This window comes from Agrilus planipennis, unplaced genomic scaffold (assembly GCF_000699045.2).
Source record: "Agrilus planipennis isolate EAB-ADULT unplaced genomic scaffold, Apla_2.0 scaffold3, whole genome shotgun sequence".
In the NCBI taxonomy this organism is placed as follows: Eukaryota; Metazoa; Arthropoda; class Insecta; order Coleoptera; family Buprestidae; genus Agrilus; species Agrilus planipennis.
In genome coordinates, this window is record NW_020442460.1 from 2,573,222 (window position 1) to 2,578,971 (window position 5,750).

The 5,750-nt window shown below is 34.6% G+C and overlaps 1 protein-coding gene across 2 annotated transcripts in view; it reads left to right on the plus strand.

Moving 5' to 3' along the window:
* The first annotated feature begins 213 nt into the window (after nucleotides 1–213).
* Nucleotides 214–5,750, plus strand: part of LOC108742111 (neuropeptide CCHamide-1 receptor) — a 67,923-nt gene continuing 62,386 nt past the window's right edge. The window contains exon 1 of one of the 2 annotated variants that reach the window (XM_025980656.1): nucleotides 214–286. The gene's annotated coding sequence lies outside the window, so the exon portion shown is untranslated. Of the gene's footprint in view, nucleotides 287–4,482; nucleotides 4,666–5,750 lie in introns of those variants that run through there. The other variant, XM_025980654.1, reaches the window with a different exon arrangement.

The window sequence follows — 5,750 nt, forward strand, 5'->3', positions numbered from 1 at the left end:
GAAGTAATCGAAGCTGTAAATGGTTATTTTGAGGAGCTTGACGAATCAGTCTATAGAGATGGCATTAATAGACTGGAACACCGCTATGAGAAATGTATCAGCCTTGGAGGAGATTATGTTGAGAAATAAAAAAAAAAATTTTTTAAAAACCTTGTTTTTCTTGGTCAGGCCGGAAACTTATCAATCCACCCTCGTAGATGGCTGAAACATCGTCAACGTGACATCCTACCAAAACGGTTTCATGTCAGAAAGCGCCTGCCGTGATCAATGACTTGTTCGAGGCCAGGTCAGTTTTCCGTATTTTTTACAGACCTTTTTAGACACCTAATATTTTCTTATTGGATATTACGTTTCGATAAAGGTAGCCCACCAAGTGTGGAAAATTGATGATTGATAAGTTTCTACCTAAACAACGTAAATCGATCTGGATTGTCGTTGCAGAAAAATGAATAATAATACCGCATTTACCTACAGGAAATAGGGTGAAAATATACAAAAGGAATTCCAAAAATTAAGACAAAAATGAACTTGAACATTTAATCTTCGTTTTAGAAATATTTGTGATATGTAATGTGGTGTCAGAATGTTGAAACTACAATCCCTTAGGTGCTTAGGTAATAGTCTCGTATAAAATGTATTCTTTTACAATAGAAAGGAATATGACCTTTCCTACGTTTACTTTATGATGAAATTTTCTTTTTCCGTCATTGAGTTGCTTCCTAACGCATCCAGCATCGAACATGGAAGGACTTCTGAAGAAGTTCGCCACTCGTGTTAGCGAAACGTTGGGAAGCAACTTCAACACACGATAGCCTTTAGATCCGAATCACAACAGCATCAGTTTAAATATTTCTTATCATGTTCTTATTATTAGTTATTAACTTCCCAGTCATAGGAAAGTTAAATATTTATAATGGGTTCGGAAAAACAAAAGGAAATTAAATACTTACTCACTTTTTATTTTATTTTGAGCGGTTGTCCATGTGGATCCCAATTCGGTGAGAACCCGAGATAGTACCTAAATATATTGGAAAAACCTACCTACATTTAATTTTGTCACTGAGGATCTCTTTGATGTGTAAATTCCCTAGTATTTTATTCACACTTTATGATAGAGTGTATAGGTACAAAAGTTTTCTAGCGGCATGGGGATATCTGGGTTATGTATCAATTTTTTAGGCTTTTGAATCTTTCTGAGAATCCTATAGAGATTTTAGTTATAATTGAAGCTTTCTGGGAATTTGTTTTGTTGCAACTGTATTACAATCGGTTTAGAAACTATAGTATATTTGGCGAATATGCAGATCTAAGTAGTAAAAGCGAAGTATTAACTAGCATTTGTCTCACTCTGAAGGACAACCGATGCTACGAACACAAATTGTACGTCTAGTCTTAACTCGGTAATAGGTTCTAACTCTTTGGAAAGATTGCTTCCGAGGAAATAGGTATAGGTACAGCATTTGTGACAATACTTGAATTGCCTCGTTAGGATACATTGCTTTTCCTCCAATATACAAACATAAAGAATGCTTATTTGAATATTGTAATAACTATGTCATGTAGGTAAACGCATTTCTGTTTTGATCGCCGGTTTTCACCCACAGAAAACGATATGTGTCGAAGTTTAAATATTAGTGTCAGTCCGCATGATGTTAATTTACATCATCAGAAACTTCTTTACGTTAATTCTAAGGCTGGTTGGACACTCTACTTTTATCTCTTTCCTATCTTGAACTGATCTTCGCATTTCCCTAAAACTAGAACATTCCACGTCCTCAACTATTTACTAACAGTAATATGATCTAGGTTTATCTCGACTCCTTTTAACTCCTGTTTCTTTCTCTAATATGTCTCTGACTAGACCTCCATGCCTGAGAAGGTGCCCTACCCATCTATCTCGCCTATTTCTCATTGACTTCCATAGAGTCCTCTGTTCACCTATTCTTTCTAATAGCTCTTAATTTCTAACCTTCTGTATCCACGATATCTTCATGATTCGCCTGTAACACCACAACTCGAACGCTTCTAACGTTTTCTTTTCCACCGCACCCACCGTCCATGTTTTGCACCCGTATAACGTCACGCACCAAACATACTCCATTAACAATATTTTTCGATTTTTTAAAATAATCGTTCGCTAGCATACAAGTGACTTCTTTTTATTGAAGACGACTCAACCTTGCTCAACCTTGTGCTATCTTCTGGTTTATGTCCCTGCCATTTTTATATTTGATCATTTTATGCAGATCTTTTCGCTTTATTTTTGTGGAAAGGCAATAATTCTTACCATTTTTATCTGACAATAGTTCCTCGTTTGTGCACAATTTCGTTATATTTGATACTTCTGTGTGAAGTCAACGTCATCAATAAAACGAAAGCCAACTACCAAATCGCTACATGTTCCGAACAGAAAAGACGTTTTTATATAATTTCCTCGAGGAAGGAAGAAATGAATAGCAGACAAATATAAAAATTTCTGTTTCATAACTAACTTGCTACTTGACGAGATGGAATGCGATTGTGGCAATGAAAAGGAACTTTGTAAAAAAGGGAAAGAATTATTAATGTCCGTAACAATGGCGAAATGATTGGCGTAGGGACAGGCTACATGACGGCACGAAAAAAAAAATGACGAGCTAAAATAGACTGCAAGAAAAGATTATGAGTTATGAGCGAAATGGACCTTGCTGAGGGGTTGTTCTATAAAATTGGTGAAAAGATGTGAAAAATGTGATGATGTGAATGCTCTATATATGCTTTCAAAAAAATATACCGCTCATTTTCCCTTTGATTTATAATATACTTATGAAATATCCTACTATTTCATTATCCTTATTTTCAGCGGTAGTTTCCTCCTAGAAGTTCAGAATGTTTGTGGTGGTTTTTCTACTAAAAGTAATAAATTCGCCAAAATATTAATCAATATTAGTTTATGGAATGTATTGAAGAAATTGTTCTTCTTATAATATTGCAGCATTGTCAGACCTAGGAAAATTTTCCTAGACTTAGGGAAATTAGAGCCACCGTAAGGAAAAGAGGTGTTTTATTTAATTTGTAATATAATTTTTGTGCCACTATCAGAATGAATTAGCATCTAGCAAGGAGGAGTTAGATATAGCTTTAAATAAAATGGAAGCGGTATTGACAAAACAGTACTGTATGAAAACAAATAAAAGTAAAACAAAAATACTGGTATGCAAGGGAAGATAAAGTAGAGAAAGACCGAATATAAATATAGGAGACGCAAAATTAGAAGTGGCCGATTTTAGGTATCTAGGAAGTCAGATATCAGGACAGAAGAAGCAGTAGGGATATAAAGCAGAGGATAGCACAGGGTCGAGTCGCCTTCAATAAAAAGAAGTCACTTCTATGTTCGCGAACGGTTAGTTTAAAAATTCGGAAAAGGTTGTTAAAAGTGTATGCTTGGAGTACGGTGCTGTACAAGTGCGAAACATGGAAGTGGGCGCGACGGAAAAGAAAAGGTTAAAAGCGTTCGAAATGTGGTGTTACAAGCGAATAATGAGGATATCATGGATAGAGAAGGTTATAAATGAAGAGATATTAGAATGAATAGGAGAACAGAGGACTCTATGGAAGTCAATAAGAAATAGGCGAGAGAGGTTGGTAGGACACCTTCTCATGGATGAAGGTCTAGTCAGAGACATATTAGATGCAGAAACGGAAGTTAGGAGGGGTAGAGGTAGACCTAGATTAGACTACTGTTCACAAATAGTTAAAGATGTGGGTTGTTGTAGTTTTAGAGAAATGCGAAGATTAGCTCAGGATAGGAAAGAGTGGAGGTGCGTGTCCAACCAGTCTTAGGATTGACGACCTTATGATGATGATCAGAATAAATCAATCAACAAGACTGTTACGGATGTATACATTTAAAACAATTGGGATTGTAACACTTCTGAGAACTTATCCAGCCATATTCGTTTAGTCAATTGCAGGTGTTCAGGATGTTTTGAATGAGCTGATATGTTACCTGTAGCTCTCAAATAAAAGGACATAATTTGATTTATTTTTGGGTTGCCCGTTCAAAAGTGATTTTTCTAGAAAAATCTTAAAAAAAGAAAATACTGTCCATGTCGGTACAAGAGAATGTCCGCTTATGGGAGAGTCATAATCCTTTTTTTAAGGACAGCGGCCGGACCGCTCGCAAGGAGCGTCCGCTCATGAGAGGTGTCCGTAAGGGAAGATTCCACTGTAATCGTATTGTAACGGAGTTTCAGGCGTTTTGGGTTATTTGAAGTATGCAACTTAAAAGTTTAGATATTTTAGATAGAATATTTAAAACTATTAAATAAAATAGTTGCACTATAGTTATAATAGACAAAATTTCTATTATCAGGGTAGTATTTCACTGTAAAATTATAGTAGTTTGGTTGTAAGTCGTGGCTAACTTTTGCGCACGCTTTGAGAACATGAAGCAAGAAAAGCCGGTATTTTCGCAGTTTAGTTCAATCAAAAGCGGCGCCTTGTTCGAAACGGACGCGTTTTCTCGTCTGTAAAATTGCGAAAGATGATCGCGAATTCGAACTTGAAGTCCGTTGGGCAATAGAATGCCTTTAACTACTGGTTATTTTTTCCAGAAGGACAGTTAAAGTTATCTGTTTGTTCTTTAATTAACTCCCGAAATTGTTCACACCAAGTTTAAAAAAAGTAAGTCAATTAGTAATTTCACTTCAAGGTTGTTATTTAAGATGCTGTCTTTTATCCACTTTGAGCACCTACAAATAAAATGCTAATTAGTCTGCTTCAGGTACTTTTTTAATTGCTTTAATTTGAAACATTGGATTGTCATTGTCGGTTCTATTTATGGAACGCCTAATACATTCAGGTTTATTTTCTTAACATTATTTTATTTGTGAGCTCATTCTTTTTTTAAATTTGAAATTGAACAACTTTTCTAATATGACAAATTTCTTAACGAATCATTGATCACTAAACGTAGTTTCTATTTAAAATTATTTAAAGTAAATACAATTGCAGTAGAACCTAGATAAGATAAAGACCAAGGGAAACGTAAAATAATTTGAGATATTGAGGTTTTTACTTATTAAGAGTTAAAGTTTAAGCTTTAAAATTATGGATTTCCAGTGACTTGGCAAACTCTTCAGTTTTTTCCTTTATTATAGGTCCACTAACACTAATGTTTTTACCTATTTGTACACTGTCTAAACCATATAAACAAGCATTTTTCTAAATTAGGAAATTCAGCAATTCCTCGTCTTTTACATGTAACACTTTCTCCCGGATTCAAACCACTTTTCACTGCTTACTGAGGTGCGATGCCCAAATTATTCGTTTAGGTTATTGAGGGTTTTTATTTTAAGTAATAGAGGTTTTGGATTCCGAAGGGAAGGGAACACAAAATTTTATGAATTTATAGAAGCTATTACGCTATCGAGGTTTAAGTTATCAAGGTTCTAGTGTATTATAATCAAAAAGGCGTAGCCTATATCACCCGAAATCGTTTAGCAATTTCAAAGATTATCCCGTCCATACAAACAAACAAATAAAAATCTTGGTAAGGGACGTTTGTGTCTTAGTATTACCATACAAATAACCATATCCACTTAAAAACCATTAATGGCTTAATTTATTTAATGAGACAATCACAACTGATGTGTCTTCGTATTTACGATCTATGTATAAGTAATAATTTAATAATTCATTGATTTTTTTAGTAGTGATTCATGTAAGATATACTTACGATTAGATATATATATATATATAATGATATT